The 20108-nt window shown below is 43.2% G+C and overlaps 1 protein-coding gene and 1 pseudogene across 3 annotated transcripts in view; both read right to left on the reverse strand.

The window, feature by feature from the left end:
• FBXO42 (F-box protein 42) overlaps positions 1 to 20108 on the reverse strand; it is a 70911-nt gene that overhangs the window by 25141 nt on the left and 25662 nt on the right. The gene's annotated exons all lie outside the window — the stretch shown is intronic.
• LOC102251756 lies at positions 10260 to 11004 on the reverse strand (annotated as a pseudogene).

Genomic DNA, 20108 nt, shown 5'->3' on the forward strand with positions numbered 1-20108 from the left:
CAGCTTTCCCGTGGTTCTGGATGATAGCTGTTTTGTCTTATAGTTGTAGTTTTAATGTTGTTGTGTGGGGCAGCACATACAGGTTTGTACCTTATGCCGCCATCTTGTTTCTCCTGAACCAGCACCATCTCTTTCCAAGTGGGGCTAAAGGCCTTCCTAGAGGGAGGAGTGGATGGGGAGGGGACATCCCGTGTTTACCTCAATTAGCATTTAGCACACTGTTGAAATTATCTAGTTAGAGTCTCCCAATAAGATTATATGTACTACTAGAGGCCCGGTGCACGAAATTCCTGCACTGGAGGGGGTGTCCCTCAGCCCAGCCTGCACCCTCTCCAATCTGGGATCCCACAGGGATCGGGCCTAAACCGGCAGTCAGACATCCCTCTCACAATCCAGGACTGCTGGCTCCCAACCGCTTGCCTGTCTGCCTGCCTCATTTCCCCTAACCACTTCTGCCTGCTAACCTGATCAACCCCTAACCACTCTCCTGACAGCCTGATCAAAGCCTAACTGCTCCCCTGCTGGCCTGATCGCCCCCAACTGCCCTCCCCTGCCAGCTTGGTTGCCCCTAACTGCCTTCCCCTGCAGTCCTGTTCCCCCAATGGCCCTCCTCCTCAGGCCTGGTTGCCCCCAACTGCCATCCCCTGGATGCCTGGTCCCCCCCAACTGCCCTTCCCTGCAGGCCTGGTTTCCCCCCCGCAACTGCCTTCCCCTTGCATATTACCTCTTTATTATATAAGATGCTAGAGAACAGGAACTATTTTTTCTGAAAACGTTTACTGAACTGAACCAACTCATGGAAGCAAATGGTTAGAACCCTCATGAGTTGGGATGAAAACTAGTTCCAGTTAATCACAACCTACACTGGAGGCATCAGTGTGCCTTTCAGCAGGGGAAAGGTTAAACACTTCGAAAGTTTAATTGTCCCACACTCTTTTTTTTTTTCCTTTTCTTATTTTATTCCTCTGTTGCAACATGACCAGAAATTTACTGGTTGATATCAAAACAACTAACTGATATAAAGCAAAGCCTGTCTGGATCTCAGACTTCAGGGCACATATTTTTATTATTAAAACTAGAGGTCCGGTGCATGAAAATTCATGCACTGGAGGGGAGGTCCCTCAGCCCGGCCTCCCCCCCTCTCACAGTCTGGGAGCCCTCAGGGGTGGGAGGTGACCCGGTGATCTGGGGAAGGCCATCACACCTCTGCTGCTGCCACTGCCAGCAGTGCAAGCCTTGGCCAGCCCTGGTTACTTGCGCCACGAGTGGGCAGCTGGGTAGCCGCCATCTGAGGCTTGCCTGAGCCTCAGGCTGGCCCTGGATAGCTGGGGGGCTGAGGGGACTGGGGGACTCTGGAGGCAGGTGTGCAGAGCTTGCCGCACGCCTGCCACCCTGGCGGGGCTAAGGAGACTGGGTGCCGCCATCTTGTGGCTGTGGGCACCGCCATCTTTGAAGGCATGGCAGTCAGTTAGCATATTCCCTCCTTATTGGCTATGGGCGCCGCCATCTTTGAGGGCATGACAGTCAATCAGCATATTCCCTCCTTACTGGCTGTGGGCGCCACCATCTTTTTTTTTTTTAATATATTTTTATTGATTTCAGAGAGGAAGGGAGAGGGAGATAGAAACATCAGTGATGAGAATCATTGATTGAGTGCCTCCTGCACGCCCCCAACTGGGGATCGAGCCTGCAACCCAGGCATGTGGCCTTGACTGGAATCGAACCTGGGACCCTTCAGTCCGCAGGCCGGACGCTCTATCTTTGAGGGCAGGGCAGTCAATTAGCATATTCCCTCCTTATTGGCTGTGGGCACTGCCATCTTTGCAATGGTGTGAGGGTCAATTAGCATATTCCCTCTTTATTAGATAGGATTATTGTATTATGTTTCATATGAACAGCTGTAAACCTATTTTTGCCCTACCTGGTATATTTGGACATCAAATATAAGCTTATATTGTTCACATTGTCTATTTTTTTTTAAATGGTAAATTTTATGTTTGGTATATTTTACCACAATGAGACAACCCAACTTTAGACATAGTGTGATTTCAACAATGAAAATAATAGATATAGAAGGAGATAAGAGTGATTATTATTATATGATTATCTTTATAAACATAACTCCCTGGTCTTTAACAGAACATCCAAAACAAGAGGAACTTTTATAATGGGCATAAGAAACTTTTAGATCCTATATAACTATATATGCCACAGGCAGGGACAAACGAAATTCCCTATTGGCATTGTTTTCACTTCTAAACAAACCCGCACAACAGACCCAGGCCGTTTGATGAATAGGGTAGCACTTATCAGCTAAAAATTAACAACATGAAAACCAGTAATAGTTCCTTGTTACCATTTCAAGTAGACTTTTGATTCAATTTCTGGGGAAGGAGAGGAGGTCCAGAGTCTCAGTTTAATCTGATAAATTGTTAATTGCAGTTCTAAGGGGGCAGGGGTACTTTTTGTAAGTGGCTCTGTTTAGAAGTGAAAACAATGCTACTAGTCATACAGTGTCTGGCCTGGTGTCAAAACAGGAAAATCCTAGTTAGGCGGGAGAGAGCCAAACTGAAATATGGCATAATCTTATCTATTCTCTCCCCCAAAGTATCAAAAGTTACCCAGATTTGTGCTATGCATTTTCCCACTCTTCTCTCCAGCAGGAGAGAATATGTACCCACCTTAGAAAAGCATGTATTCTGGTAAAATCCCAGGATCTGAACTTTATAAACAAACAGGAAGGATTCCTTCCTTTCCTAGGGGAACCCACTGGCTCTGCGCTCATTCACATCTCCCGAGACCACCACAGATCCAGGCTGTTCCAGGATTGCATAGGGCTAGAGGAGACAAGGAGAAATCACCAACTCATAAAGAAGATTAACCAGGACCTGGTCCATGGATCTGGAAGAAGCTAATACAACAAAGAATTTAGCCACCTAAGTAACATCTTATGCCTTCTTCATAGAGATTAGCATATGTAAGTGGTATTTGGGCAATTGGGTGTCTTCCTTCTATGAAAATAAAAAAAATGTAGATGGAGATTCAAATACTTCATAGTTATTTTCATCAAATATATAATCTTAATGAAAACAATCAGCCTTAAAAATAAACTGTAACAAATTGTTAACAGAATCCTAATTGTTAGTTTGCTACTTTTCTCCTCACAAGTCAGATTTCCTTTTAAATATAAGTCCTGGCTCTATACATATTTTATAAATTATTTTAAGCATCCCATCTACTCTCTTGCAGTACCAGTTATTTTCTTCTTAGTTCTTTATATTCTCTTTGTATTGATTTATCTGTTTATTCTGTCTTCCCCCAGTAGACCCTGCTTCTTGTTCACACCTGTATCTCTAGTACCTATAACAGCACTGGGCATAAACACTCAATAAATAAAGGCATGAAAATGAATAAACAAAGCAATGAATGCAGTCACTTTTTAAGCTTTGAGAACTGGAGGATAACTTATAACCACTCTCCACTCCTTGTCTAGTACTTCATTTTCTATATCCCTCTCCATCTGAGTACTATATTGTATATAATCTGAACAAAAATTATGAAAGGTTGGTATTATCATCTCTACCCTAAAGGTGACGCAAATGAGATGTTAAATAATCTAAAGTCACCCACTTACTAAGCAACAGAGATCTGGATGCAAACCTGTGGTTGCCTGGCACAAAAATCATGCTCGTAATGGTATTAACTAACTAGCCTCCTTCCCTCTCACAACATATTCCTCCCATCACTTTAGGTCATGAATAGTACCTTTAATTATTAGCCAAATAGTCTTTCCTCCCCAAATCTCAGATCTTCCTACTAGAGCAGGACTAAGTGAATGGAGAAATCTCTGGGATACTTACATCTAAAATATTTTTTCAGGTTAAGTAAGTCTTAAGAAATGAGTGCTTATGTCCACAAACAAACTTATATAACCCAAGTACCCATCAATAGGAGAATGGTATAAAAATAAAGTGGTATATTCACATTGTGGAACACTCATAGCATTTAACTACTGATAGATGAATCTCAAAAAAAAAAAAAAGATGAATCTCAAAAAAGAAAGTTTGAAGTCAGAATAGTGGTTACGTCTGTGGAGAGTGGTATTAGCAGCAGAGGGGGCATGAGAGAACTTTTTGAGGTGATAAAAGTATTTTGTATCTTGCCCTGACCGGTTTGGCTCAGTGGATAGAGCGTCGGCCTGCAGACTGAAGGGTCCCAGGTTCGATTCCCGTCAAGGGCATGTACCTTGGTTGCGGGCACATCCCCAGTAAAGGGTGTGCAGGAGGCAGCTGATCGATGTTTCTCTCATCAATGTTTCTAACTATCTATCCCTCTCCCTTCCTCTCTGTAAAAAATCAATAAAATATGTTAAAAAAAAAGTATTTTGTATCTTGATCTAGGTCAGGGGTGGGGAACCTTTTTTCTGCCAAGGGTTATTTGGATATTTATAACATCATTTGTGGGCCATACAAAATTATCAACTTAAAAATTAGCCTGCTATATTTGATCAACCACTTAATTAACTCACCCCTGATGCCTAGGCAGGGCCAGATAGACCAAATGACTTCTTGGGCCCACGAATCGGGTGCTCCCCACCCATGATCTACGTGATGATCACATGGCTGTATACATATGCAAAAAGTCTTTGAGTTGTACACCTAAGATTTGTTCATTTTACTATATGTAAATTATGTCTTAATAAAGTATTATTAAGAAGAAAAGAATGGCTAGTTCAAAGTTGGTAGAGTGAATTATAAACCCTGTTTACACTGTTGTCACATGCCATCACCTACTACTTTTACCAGTAAACAGAAATAGCAGCAACCCATTGTCAGAATTAAAATTCATTATGTGAGGTCTTCAAGAACACATTACTCACTTAAAATGCACCTACCCTATAACTCATAGATGTAACTCAAACAGTTAGCAACATTTCAAGATTGGGCTATGGGATTTCAGAAAGCTTACTAAAATGGGAGAGAAGGCAAAAAAGAACATAGTGTAAAAGCCAACACATCCAATATAAAATCTATAACCCATAATCACTTCCAGAGAAAACTATGAAAAGGAAGAAATTATCAGGGCACTGCTTTGATAGAAAGAAGAAATGAAAGGTAGCTACTGAGATTTGAAAGACAAAGAAGCCTCCCAAAATTCAAGTTAATATTTTTTTTAATATATTTTTTATTGATTTTTTTTTTTACAGAGAGGAAGGGAGAGGGATAGAGAGTTAGAAACATCGATGAGAGAGAAACATCGATCAGCTGCCTTCTGCACACCCCCAACTGGGGATTTGCCTGCAACCGAGGTACATGCCCTTGACCGGAATCGAACCTGGGACCTTTCAGTCCGCAAGCTGACGCTCTATCCACTGAGCCAAACCAGTTAGGGCCAACTTAATATTTTTAAGTTAATAAATGACCAATCACAATTCTCACCCACCTAGAAAAAACACCCTGTAGATTCTTTACAAAATCTCTTCAAATTCACAAGAGCTAGAAACTTGAGCAATGGGCCTGATCCTGATTATATAGAGAATAAAGATCAATGTGCTCTAGGCCTGAGGATACATGGCACTGCTGAGTATCCTGGAAACCAACAGTCATTCATGGGGAAGCAGAAGTTAGAAATGACTTCTAACTTCTTTTGCATTCTCCCATATCGGATTAGATTTCTACAATTTCATTCAAACATAAAATAAAGTTAATATATCTGTGCATTGGAGATATACAGGGATAGGGCATCAATCAAAATGAAGTTCATTGTAGTCATAAAACACAAAGTGCTGTGGGGGCGATTATGTAGATATCTGAGAATAAACAGAGACACTACATAGTCTGAGAGCAACCAAAAATTGCTCGTCGAGATGGTAGGCAGACAGGATCACAATGTAAGATATGAAAGCTCAGAATTCTAAAGAGAGTCACTGCCTATTCTCAGCGACATTCTGGATTTCTGTCTCAAATAAGAAAAGTTTTAAAGAGTTTTAAGAAAGGATAGAAAAGGCTCATGAGTTGGACCAAATGAATAAAAGTTAAAGGATGCTGGATTTTCAACATGGAGAGATAAAGCTAAGGTTAGATTTTTTTAAAATATATTTTATTGATTTTTTACAGAGAGGAAGGGAGAGGGATAGAGAGTTAGAAACATCGATGAGAGAGAAACATCGATCAGCTGCCTCCTGCACATCCCCCACTGGGGATGTGCCCGCAACCAAGGTACATGCCCTTGACGGGAATCGAACCTGGGACCCTTCAGTCTGCAGGCCGACGCTCTATCCACTGAGCCAAACCGGTTAGGGCAAGGTTAGATTTTAGTATATTTTGGTAATCAATACATTTGATAATCAAGAAAAGATCCGTAAGGTAGAATTAATTGGCTTTCACATTCACAAAAATATTAAAACAGTGAGCTCAATGATCTGCTTTTAGAACAGAGAATAGAAACTTGTAGTGTATTTGAAAGGCAAGTATATCCTCTGGTTACATGGTTCAGTATTTACCAGTTGATAAGCATCCACTTCTCACGCATCTACAGAGACCTGGCATTCTCATAACATATCTGCGTATGATGGTAATTTTAAAAAATGTATAAAGTGCTTTAATGTAAAACAGAATCTAATGATTATGAGTATACTAATACATTCTAAAAAATTCCGCATGCAGCTATTTCAATGATAGCATTGACACCTGGGACCTAAGCCAAGGGAAGAACTAGGTGATCTTTCCCAGAACAGACTCTCCTGTGGGCTGTTTTGGGTATACCTGGTGCCAGGTACCAGTTCCAGACTCGTTTATTTGTTTTGACATTTCCTGATGCCATAACCCAAGGCTCAAGGAGGGCAGTAGAGAACTGAAGACTAAGCTTTTTCATTAGACACAGAACAGAAAGCTTCATCCATAGATCCAAGAGCCCTACGTGCATCATTTTTAAGGTGTCATTTACATAGTCAGAAAAACAATGATACTGTGGGCAGTTATCTCTGGACAGTTCTGGCACTTTCCAGCTGCTAAGGATGTCCTGGCTTTCCTACAGACATCCAATATAACCAATACTTTTCCTGCCCCTGACTCCAAAAGTAAACTAGCTTTGCTGAAGGATTACTCAGTGATTTTGGAAGATGTGATTATTCTTTTAGGGAATAGTCTTAAAGGAATAAAATTATTTCCATCAGAGCTTCTTATTCTGTATAGCTAGAAAGATCTTGATTGTGTTAGGTCATAATAACAGAGTTATGTTGTCTGCTCTGGCCTATGTGGCTCAGTTGGTTGAGTGCCGTCCTGTGCACTGAAAGGTCACCGGTTGGATTCCTGGTTGGGACACATGCCCAGGTTTGGGGCTGGATCCCTGGTTGGGGTGTGTGTGGAGGCAGCCGGTCAATGTTTCTACCTCACATCGATATTTCTCTCTTCTTTTCTCTCCCTCTCCCTTCTTCTCTCTCTGAAATCAATAAAAAACATATTGAAAAATAAAAGATATGTTGTCTTGAACATCCTGCTCCCCACCAAAAAATTTTAAGAGGCAAGCCATATTGATGTTTAAAAATTCTCTAAGCTGTGAAAAGGTTACTTCAGATGACATACTTTCTGCTCATTATCCTTTCCTGACTCTGATGGTAGACATACTGGCCGGAGAGCTTAGCTGTTCCCCCCAAATTCAATGGAATATAAAGGAACAAGGGCAACTACAAACAAAGAAAAGGAAATTACAGGAAAAGGAAGAAAAATACACCACAGAAAAGAATTTTAAACGGAGGAAGGGGAGTAATTTTACAGTGGAGAAATCTAATAAACACTATCTCAGTCAGGTGATCAAAGTTAACAACAGTGATAAGTCGTGTGGACAGTATGTACCCTTGATATGATGTGACGAGAAGGGCACTTTACCTCCATGGACTTCCTCCCCAAAACTTGTAATTCTAGTCTAAACACAAGAAAAACATCAGACAAACCCAAACTCAATGACAGTCCAAAATATATCTGACAGTACTCCTTGAAACTATCAAGGTCATCCAACAAGGAAGTCTGAACTACTGTCACAGCCAAGAGAAAAATTAAGGAGACACGAAGACTAAATGTAATATATCCTGGAAGGGATCTTGGGACAGAAAAAGGACTTTTTTTTTTAAAAGGGAAATCTGAATAAAGTATGAACTTTAATTGATAATAATACATCAATATTGGTTCATTAACTGTTACAAATGCAATATTAAGACTAGATGTTAACAATAGGGAAAACTGGAGGTGGGGTAGATGGGAACTCTCTGTTCTATTCTAAAATTAGAAAGTTTATTTAAAAAAATGGAGAAATATGAAATAAATTATAGAAAAGATAAAACTACTCACAGCATGGCATAGTAGAAAATAAAAGACTTGAGAGACAAAATCTTGAGTTTCAATCACTGCTCCATTACCTATTGGTTGTGTGATCTTTAGTAAATTACTAGGTGATTCTCCGAGCTTTTGTTTCCTCAACTGTAAAATGGATATAATAGTAGTGCCAACCTAAATGGGTTGGTTTGAAGGTTAGAGAGTATGTACGCAGAATCTGGGGTAACCAACACCCTACCCTCTAAGCCCTCTCCATAATCATTTCCTCTGACAGTAGACCACTACTGACTGATTAGGGTAAAAGCAGCAGCTAAGATTGCAAGGAGCAGCCATGCTTCTTCCTTAACAATTGTTTGGCACATTATACACCTACCTAATAGACTGTGATAACAGAGTGAAGTCACAGATTGCAAAATAAGAAAGCAAGATGTCTTAGGGATCCAGGATTTACAAATTTAGCTAGGTTTAGAATCAACTGGGACATTTTCTCTCTCTCTCTCTCTCTCTCTTTTTTTAGAGAGAGAGGGAGGGGAGGGAGAGAGAGAGAGATATCATTGTGAGAGAGACACGCCCGATTGGTTGCCTCCCTCACACACCTGACCAGGCCAGGGATCAAACCTGCAACAGGTATGTGCTCTTGACTGGGAATTGAACTCAAGACACTTCAGTGCGGGGGTTGGGGGGGGCACTCTAACCACTGAGCACCACAAGCCAGGGCCATTTTCTCTTTGAGGGGAGAGAGAGAGAGATATCATTGAGAGAGAGACACGCCCGATTGGTTGCCTCCCTCACACACCTGACCAGGCCAGGGATCAAACCTGCAACAGGTATGTGCTCTTGACTGGGAATTGAACTCAAGACACTTCAGTGCGGGGGTTGGGGGGGGCACTCTAACCACTGAGCACCACAAGCCAGGGCCATTTTCTCTTTTTTTTTAAAATAGAGATCCGTTACCCTATCCCCAATCCCTTGAGATTATGTGAGTGAGTCTGCTGTGAGGCCAAGGAATCTATAGGGTGGGCAAAAATAGGTTTATAGTTGTGAATATGCAAAACACAGTTTATTCTTGTATTATTATTTGTTAATTACTGTATAACTAGAGGCCCAGTGCATGAAATTCGTGCAAAGGTGGAGGGGGGGCGCCCTCAGCCCAGCCTGCACCCTCTCCAATCCAGGACACCTTGGGGGATGCCCGACTGCCGGTTTAGGCCCGATCCGTGGGATTGGGCCTAAACCGGCAGTCGGAAATCCCTCTCACAATCCTGGACTACTGGCTCCTTAATCGCTCACCTCCCTGCCTGCCTGATCGCCCCTAACTGCCCCCCACTGCCAGCCAGGTCGCCCCCAACTGCCCCCTTGCCACCCTAGTCGCCCCTCACTGGCCCCCTGCCAGCCTAATCACCCCCAACTGCCCCTCCTGCCAGCCTGGTCGCCCCCAGGAAGAATATAAATGGTTGGAAGTCCCATATGTCCAGACTTTCTTTACTCTAGAGGACAAGCCAAAAACAGGCAGAAACAGTAAACTTAATCCCTTGCTCCTGGCAATAACAACTCAAAATCTACCAGAAGAAAAGTCGGAGGCCACATCCCTGCCCTGGGCTGAGCTGACCTTAAATTGCCCCAAGACAGATAAAGGATCTGGTCATACTTTAGCCCAGATCTGCTTTTCACCCCAGGACATGAGACAAATTAAAAGTGATTTAGAAAAGTTCTTGGAAGACCCTGACAAATATATTGAGGTCTTCCAAACCCTTATTCAAGTGTATAATCTCTCATATAGAGATATAGAGACATCATGCTCATATTAAACTGACCTTCTCAGCCACTGAAAAGCAAGGTATACTAGAGAAAGCAAAAGAATTTGGGAATGACCATTTTCTTACTTATACCAGGGGAATAAAAGGCTCTGAGAAAAGAAGCAAGAATTTCTTTTTTTTTTTAATTTAAATGCATTTTATTTTTAGACAACCTACATGACATTTTTTCTTAAAAACAATGCCTCCGCTCCAAATGAATCAAGGTCAAAATAAATGAAGAGCTCAAGATAACATCAGTCCCGTTTGTCCTAGTCTTGGTGTGTGGATGAAAAGCAGCAGCCAGTTACCATGAGAGGTGATGGAGCCAAACTGCCCAATTTGTTAACCTTTTTCCATTTCTAAACCATCCTTAAAGAAAATCATATATGGGGTCACACCATCCTCACGGCAGTCCAGCAGAGCAACCATGCCATCTGGATTCATGTTTTCACCAATAAAGAACTGGCAGTTTTTGAAATTGGCAAGGATGTGCTTGATTTGTTCTGCAGCCCCTGTCACAAAAGGCTTTACTCTTTCTGGTCTCTGTTCTTCAAGCTTCCCTTTGATTGATTTCATGTAATCTTTGATGTACTTCTTGTAGGCTTCTTTTGTGAAGCTGGTTTCCTGCAAGTGATGGTTCATGACAATATCAACACCAATGATTACTGTGCTTTCGGTACATTCGCCCTCAGGGCCTTCAGTGGAGGCATTTCCTCCAATAATCGAGTCATCAATGTTACCCTCTGTCCTACTGACCATCTTCCCCTCTACCTCCAGGCACAGCCCATCCGAGATCTCCCGGATCTTGTAGATATCGGAGAACACCTCAACATGGCTGATGAGGTCCCGGTAAATGATCATGATGGCGGCTGGAAGGAGACGGAAGCGCTGCCTTAGCAGGAGCACTCGGTGCAAGCGTGGTGCAGCCGGATCGGCGCTCGGGGGGAGCGGGGAGCGGGCGGAAAAGTTCACCCTGTATATTTTAAGTAAGCTTCCCAGTGATTTGTAGAAAAGTGATCTGCTATATGGTTTTTAGAACAGTGGTCTTGTCTCTTCCTCTTTTTACAGAGAAGGAAATCGAGACCCAGAAAGTGAAGAAGTGATTAGGTTCAGAGGCAAGTAGCTCGGGAGTGGCAAGGCCAAGATTGGGACAAGCATCTAATTTGTATATCTCTGTCCTTGAGGGTGTTTATTCTAAAACAAAGGGCCTGAACCACAAGCCATCACTTGGAATTGCATGTGTGACTAAAAGAGAAGAAACTCGAAAGAAAAAAATAAATCCTTGGGAAAGAAGATTCTATGGGGAGAATGTGGTGGGAAAATTAACTGTGCTTCCAGGACTAGTTAACTGAGATGACAGGCTGAGCTTTAAATCTTAACCCACCATTTATAGACTCTCCCAATATTAATAGACTCTCCTAACTGAAATGGGTGTGGGCTAATATTTAAGACGTTTTGAAAATCAGACCACCACTCTAATTCCAAGTGTAAGAACTTCTACTTGAAAACTTTATCTTGATTTAAAGCTACCAAAAAAGGCTGTGACTTATGATATTACATATTAAACAGATGCCAAAATTAGCCTGTTTGAATAAAGGGCATTTTAGAAACAGTGGTTTAAACATTAGTCTTTTGAAATACCTATCCCAAGAACTACTCATTTGATCTGGGAATTGACCACAGACTGAGTCAAACTAACTGATTAAGAATTAAGGTGTTACCTCAGGATAATACCAGAAGGGGAAATACTCAACTTCCTAGAACCACCTGGCAAAGACTACAATGTACACAATTGTACATTCATAAGCACTGGCCAGGATTTCCAACGGCTTCTGTTCTGTCCCACCCTTTTTTTTTTTTTTTTTGAGTGATAAAGCAATCAGTAGAGAACTGCCACCAGCTCCCACATTTAGCCATTCACCAGCATACAGTAATCATATATTCCTTTCCTGTTCCTTTGGATAAACAGTAAATGTTCCCATTTATGGCCAACCTCTCCACTTGTATAGTAGATTCTGCCCTGCTCACTACTCAAGGACACCGCTCTAACAATTCTTCCTTTCAATCCAAATCATTCCCAATAGCATATAAACATGCTATATTACCTGCCATCTTAAAAAACACACAAAAAAACCCTGTTAATCCATCTCTACTTAGCATCTCATTTCTCAGCTCTCCTTTATAGCAAAATTCTTCAAAAAAATTAATGTATGCTTATACTACTGTCTTCAACTCCTCTCTTCCCATTCTTATAAAAAAAATAGTTTGTTGATTTTTAGAGAGAGAGGAAGGGGAAGGGAGAGAGATAAAAATTGATGTGAGAGCACAACATCAATTGGCTGCCTTCTGCATGCCCCCTACCAGGGATTGAGCCTGCAACCTGGGCATGTGCCCTTGATCGGGAATTGAACTGGCAACCTCCTGGACAATGCCCAACCAAGCCATACCAGCCAGGGCTCTTCCCATTCTTTTATAACCATTCCAAATGGACTTTCTTTCTTACCACTCATTGAAAACACTCTATTAGCCCTATCTGGTTTGGCTCAGTGGATAGAGCGGCGGCCTGCGGACTAAAGGGTCCCAGGTTTGATTCCGGCCAAGGGCACATGCCTGGGTTGCGGGCTCAACCCCCCCCAATAGAGGGCGTGCAGGAGGCAGCCAATCAATGATTCTCTCTCATCATTGATGTTTCTATCTCTCTATCCTTCTCCCTTCCTCTCTGAAAATAAAAATATTTTTTAAAAAATACTCTTAAATTCAAGGTCAATTCTCGGTCCTCATATGACTTGACCTCTTGACATGGTTGATTATTTCTTCCTCTCCAGAAAACACTTTCAAGTATAGTGGCTTCCAAGATGCCACATTCTCCTGGTTTTCTCCTACCTCTCTGGTGCTCCTCTTCTAGTCTTCTGCTATTTCCTCCCTGATCTCCAAATGCTGGAGTCTCCCAGACTTAACCTCCTCTTCTTCACTCACTCTCTTGGTAATCTCATCCAGTCTCATGGCTTTAAATCCATCTGACACTAATAACTCCCTCTTGGCTCTCTAGGCAAATGTCTCTAACCTGCACCTCTCTCTGGAACTCCAGACACATAATGTGCATTTCAACGTTAATATGTTTCAAACTGAACTTTTCCTCTCTCCTGTAGTTTGACAACCTTGACCACCCACAGTCTTACCTATTTCAGTTAATGGAAACTCCATTCAAATGCCCAGACAAAAATCCTTAGAGCCATCCTTTAAAAAAAAAGATCATTTAAAACTAGAGGCCCAGTGCACAAAAATTCATGCACTGTTGGGGGGGGGGATGTCCCTCAGCCTGGCCTGCCCCGTCTCACAGTCTGGGAGCCCTCAGGGGATGTCCAGCTGCAGTCTGGCCTCCCTCTGCGGGAGGCGACTGGGCCGATCAGGGGAAGGCGCCACCCCCATCACCCCACTGCTGCTGCCACTGCCGGCCCTTGGCTCTCACTTCTTAGCACTGGCCCTGCCCCCCGCCCACTGGTGGCTGGGGGGTGATCTGAGGCCAGGACAGCTGGGGGAGGGGCTATGGGAGGTTGAGGCACAGCACCCCGTCCAGCCTCTGTGGAGGCGTGGTGCCAGGACCAGGCCCACGCTGCTGCCTCTGTGGCTGCCTCTGTGGAAGGGGCAGCACTGGGACCGGAACCTCACAGCCCCTTCTCCTGCTGCCTCTGCGGAAGGGACCGCAGTGCTGGACCGACCCGCACCACCAGCCCTCGGCCCTTGCAGGCACGGTGGCTTTGTCCGGAAGGACGTCCAGAAGATGTCCCGTCTATCCGGTCTAATTAGCATATTACCCTTTTATTAGTATAAATTGATTTTTTATTTTTTTAGAGAGAGAGAGAGAGAGAGGGAGAAAGAGAGAAACATCAATTGGTTGTCTCCTGCATGCCCCCTACCAGGGATTGAGCCTGAAACCTGGGCATGTGCCCTGACCAGGAAATGAACCAGCATCCTTTCAGGATGTTCAGTGCACAGGACGCTGCCCAACCAACTGAGCCACACCAGCTAGAGTCTCAGAGCCATCTTTAACTCCTATCTTTCTCTCTTTTTAAAAAATATATTTTTGTTGATTCAGTGAGGAAGGGAGAAGGAGAGAGAGATGAGAGAGAATCACTAATTGGCTGCCTCCTGCATGTTCCCTACTGGGGATCGAGCCCGCAACCCGAGCATGTGCTCTTGACCAGAATTGAACCTGGAACCTGTCTATCTGCAGGCAAGGCTCTATCCACTGAGCCAAACTGGCTAGGGCATCTCCTCTCTTTCTCTTTCTCACTCCACATCCAAACCGTGGGCAAATCCCATTGGCTCTAGCCAATCTATCCAGTTTTTATCTTTTTGTTAACATACCAGTTCAAGTCTCCATCATTTCTCATTTCTCACCTAGATTACTGATGCCACCTCTTAACTCATCTCCTCATTTCCACACTTGCCCCCTTACACAGTCTTCTCAGAAACCCAAATGACCAGCCATTTCACTCTGGCCTTTACAATAGCCAGAAAGGCTTACATGAATGCAACCCTCTCCTTCATTATTTGTCAAACCTCCTCTCCAAGTATATTCCCCTTTGTTCACACTGTTACAGTCACACTGGATTTCTCATGATCCCTTGACTATCCCAAGCACACTCCCACACCTGGATCTTTGCACTGGTTATTCTGTCTGGAATGTTCTTTCCTTAGATATCCACATGGTTCACTTCTTGAACCCAGCAAGTCTTTGTTTTAATGTCACCTTCTCAATAAGGTCTACGCTGATCACCCTAGATATAACCCTCCCCCCCCCATTCTAGAGCCCTCCTTACCATGCTCTAGTTTTGATTCAATAGCATTAATCATCTTCTATTACATACTTGTCTTTGGGGGGGGGGGCGATTGGTTTATTCTGCTTAATCTGATACAAGAATCATGGCTAAAATGGTCTTAAATAGTCTTGAGTGGCTTATCATTCATGGGCAAAAATGTATAGACAGAGAGTGGAAGGGAGAGCAAGAGCAAGATAATCTAATTAGTGCTAATGCCAGCAGTGGTCCAACTGGAAGTGTGTGATAAGGACGAACTCACCATCAGTTACACGTCCTGCATATGTGTGCCCTCTCTTCCAGGAGGGACAGTGTTAGAGCTCATGATGATTTATTTGTAAGTGGTAGGAGGAGGCTTTACACAGCAGAGCCAGTATGCCTTGTCCCCTCAATGATAAATGGAGTTAATGAGACAGATCTTCAGGCCTGCCTGTGGCCCAGGTTCCAGTTATCTTCAAGGCAAAAGGGAAAGCGCTGGTATGCAAACACGCACATGCACACAGAAGCACGCATAGCTGCACCTGCGCACCCATACACACACTCTATTTGTCATTTTTTATATCTGTGTTCTCTCATTTAAATTTAATCTCCATTAGAAGTGGACTTTTGTCTGTTTTATTAAGTCATGTATCCCTGGCATCTAAAACAATACCAGGCACAGAGTAGGCAATCCATAATTATTTGCTTTATGAACAAATGAAGGATGAGAGAAGAATTAACTGAACAAAGGAAAGACTGTGCTGTCATTTAAGGGAAGTCAAGCCCTGTTTTAAATGTCAAACTCTCAAAACAACTAATGACTTGATACCACCACTTAAATGTTTGAAATGTTTTAAAATGAAACTTCTTCCAAATATTTATTCACCACATCAGCAAACACTAACTACTTAGCTGCACAAACCTGAAATATAAGTCAGACTGTTTGACCCTCTCACCCTCCCATATCCAATCTATACAGAAGTCCCATTAATTTTAACATAGAAGTTCAGCTCAATTTCATCCACTTCTATCTCCTCTACTAGGACTCTAGTCCAAGCCATCACAGTCCTCACCTGTACTATTCTGATAGCCTATCTGTTCTCTTTTATTTTCTTGCCTACTTCAATTTACTTCCTTCATAGAAGCAAAGGTGTTCTTTAAAATGCAAATCCTATATAATAAAAGCCTAATATGCAAATCGACTGAACAGTGGAATGACAGTCGCTATGACTCATACTGACCACCAAGGGGCAGATGCTCAACAAAGGAGCTGCCCCCAGCCCACAGGGCCCAGGCCAGCCAAGGTGGGTGCCAGCGGGGGCCCCCAATTGCCCCGCCAGTTGCCCCGCAGAGGGAGGTGACTGGCAGCAGTGGTGGGGGGCAGGGCCAGTGAGGCCAGCCAAGGCAGGTGCCAGCGGGGGCCCCCAATCGCCTCGCCAGTCACCTCAAAGATCAGTCCTGATCGCCAGCCAGGCATAGGGACCCTACCCGTGCACGAATTTCGTGCACTGTGCCTCTAGTTGGGTCATAATGCTCCTCTGCTTAAAATCTCAAATGTTCACAAAATTTGGTCTGTGAGTGAGTTGGCTCCTGTCTACATAACAACTCCATCTGTGCCACTCTATTCCTTGATGATTATGCCACATCCACAAAGGCCTGATTTCAGATCTTCCAGCATGTCTGATTCTTTGCTGCCCTTGAGTCTCCGCACATGCTGTTCTCACTTCCCTCCACTCTTCATCCTTCAGAACTCAGTAAAAAATGTTCCCTCCTGTTTAAAGTAGCTCTCCCCCTCTTTGTATCTCATTCCTTGTTTGTTCCCTTAATAATTTCTCAATTTACTTGTTTTTTGTTTCTTCCCCACTATAAGCTCCATGAGGGTAGGGACCACAATAGCAAGTGTAAAAGGTAGGAGGATATAGATGCCTCTTTGGAAATGTCTGAGAAGTATAGCTATATGTAGGTTTCTCTCAGCTCTAAGAGCTGCCATTCCAACACTTATCACCCTCCAGATGGAGCATGTGTATGATTTCAAAAGGAATTAATAAAGACAAGGTTTCAATGCAAGTCGCATTAATTCCAACTGCTATGGACCAAACTATATCTCTCCCAAAATTCATATGTGAAAGCCCTAATCCCAATGCAATGGCATCTGGAGATGGGACTTTAGGGAAATAATTAGGTTTAGGTGAACTCATGAGTGGTTGGGCCCTTATGATGGGATCAATGTTCTTAACTAAAAAAAGAAAAAAACACCAGGACACTCTCTCTGCTATGTGAGGATGGAGCAAGAAGGCAGCTGTCTGAAAGCCAGGAAGACAGCCCTCACCAGCACCCTGATCTCAAGACGCCTAGCTTCCAGAATGGAGAAATAAATTTCTGTTGTTGAAACCAACCGGTCTATGTATGGTATTTTGTTATGGCAGCCTGAGCTGACTAGGTAAGACACCAACCAAATAAGAATGCTCCACTCACAATATAACCAAATAAACATGTAAAAAGATACCTGGCACAGTAGCAATGTCTATCAAGATTCCCACCCCATACTGTTCCACTGCTTATTTGATGCTCTTCCCCAAATAGCTACATATTTGAAGACTAAATACTGTTAAAGCTATTGCTTTAAATGCTCATCACTTGTAAATACTCAAATGCTAGAGGAAGACTTCACAGCTGGCACGGAAGGGTGGTGAGTAGCACCTTCCCTCAGGCACACTCCCCTCCCCACCCTCCATGCACTAAAACGGGTGACTCAGGCACACCAAGACATAGCAACACTGTTCTATTCAGAACGACTCACTGATGTTTCAGTTAGGAAGTAATTTTGGCTGGGACTCATGACAGCATATAGAAACATTTCCTCAGGCAATCTTCCCATGGGATTTCTGTCTAAATGAGAATCTCAGGGGCTCTTTATTAAACTGTTTGTTTGCTTTTCTTTTTAAGTATAGACATTTCAAAAATCTGAGTTTTTCCCCTCTAAAACTAGGTTCTAATTGTAGATTAGAGCGGTAGAGCAACTAGATTCTTTGAAATACTTTGTTAGAAAATTACTTTAAACATTCAGGAGCTTACAGGATTTATAAAAGGAAACAGGCTAACACTGTATTTTTAAAAATTCAGTTATTTCTCTGATACCAAGTCAGTTATTTCTCTGATACTTTCTACCTTGGAAATCTCAAAACACAGTCTTAAAAACAGTGGTTTTAAAAAAGCACTGGGGGGAGAAAGGGGAGAAAGATAAAAAAACACCACTCATTTCTATCTATTAGGGAGAAATAAGCAAAGTAGTTGGCAACAGGTTATGAAGATGCCAAAGTCAGAGAGCTCCACTTTACAAGAAAGAGCTACACCTATGCCAAATAATCAAAGGTATAAAGTTTGGTTATAAAATAGAGACAGGCAGTATGAGTATTTTGCAAATGGAACAATCAAAGCTGCTCTGGGGCCTGGACACCAAGTACAGGCAATAAGTTGGGTAAGCTGAACAGACTCTACATTTTAGAATCTGTGATTCCAAATATTAATCAATGTTGTACTAAGTGCAATAGGAGACAAAGGGCTAAAAAAGGAAACTTTCCAATATACAAATTTCTGAGGGCCCTAAAATAGTACTAACTCTCAAAATTTTTTTAAAGATTAACACTTGTTCATCTTTCTAATCCTATATAATAAAAGCCTAATATGCAAATCGACTGAACAGTGGAATGACCGGTTGCTATGACACGCACTGATCACCAGGGGGCAGACGCTCAACGCAGGAGCTGCCCCCAGCCCACAGGCCCCAGGCCAGCCAAGGTGGGTGCCAGCAGGGGGCCCCCCCGATCACCCCACCAGTCGCCCCACAGAAGGAGGCAACCGGCAGCGGGGGATGGGGCCAGTGAGTGGGCGGCGCCAGACCAGCCCAGGCTGGTGGGGGTGGGGGGACCCAATCGCCCCGCCGGTCGCCCCACAGATCAGCCCTGATCGCCTGCCAGGCCTAGGGACCCTACCCGTGCACAAATTTCGTGCACCGGGCCTCCAGTACTTTTAATAAAGAGCTTCATCTGTACAACAGCAAGTCCCACCTATGAGTATCCACTGTCACTGTGCTCCTCCCTCCTCTATTTGACTACTGCAGGGGGTAGGTATAGGAGCTCAAAGTTTGGGGAAGCAAATTGCAGCTGTTTTGATTCCTGGTCAGGGCACATACCCAGATTGTGGGCTCGATCCCCAGTGGGGGGCATACAAGGGGCAACCAACAGTTGTTTCTCTCTCATCAATGTTTCTATCTCTCTATCCCTCTCCCTTACCCTCTCTCTAATATCCATAAAATATTTTAAAAAAAACCAAAAAAACCTCATGTCTCCTTACTCTTAGTCCAGTGCCCTTTCTAATACACCAGGTTGCCTCCCATTTAATAATCAAAGTAGTAGCCCTAGCCAGTTTGGCTCAGTGGCTAGAGCATCGGCCTGCGAACTGAAGGGTCCCAAGTTCAATTCCGGTCAAGGGCACGTGCCTGGGTTGTGGGCTTGATCCCCATTGGGGGACTTGCAGGAGGCAGCCGATCCATGATTCTCTCTCATCGTGGATGTTTCTATCTCTCTCCCCCGCTCCCTTCCTCTCTGAGATCAATAAAAATATATATATAAAAATAAATTAAGGCCTTCACTTCTTAAAAAAAATCAAAGTAGTAAATCAAGGCTGAAATGAATAGGAAATGTGCATAAGAAAAACCTGAGTCACCTTAGTCCTGGAGTGAATTCCAAACTTGAAAAGCCAAATGACTACACAATGGAATACTATGCTGCAGTAAAAAAGAAGGAATTCTTACCATTTGCAACAGCATGAATGAAACTGGAGAGCATTATGCTAAGTGAAATAAGCCAGTCGGAGAAAGATAAATATCACATGATCTCACTCATTTGTGGAATATAATGAACAACATAAACTGATGAACAAAAACAGATCCAGAGACAGAGAAGCATCGATCAGACCATCAAACCTCAGAAGGAAAGTAGGGGAGGAGAGGGGTAAGGGGGAGAGATCAACCAAAGGACTTGTATGCATGCATATAAGCCTAACCAATGGACAGAGACACCAGGGGGGTGAGGACCTGAGTGGGGGGGTGGGGAGGCAATGGGGGGCTAAGGTCACATATGTAATACCTTAATCAATAAAGAAAAGGTAAATAAAGACTGCAG

This window comes from Myotis brandtii, unplaced genomic scaffold (assembly GCF_000412655.1).
Source record: "Myotis brandtii unplaced genomic scaffold, ASM41265v1 scaffold1204, whole genome shotgun sequence".
Classification (NCBI taxonomy): Eukaryota; Metazoa; Chordata; class Mammalia; order Chiroptera; family Vespertilionidae; genus Myotis; species Myotis brandtii.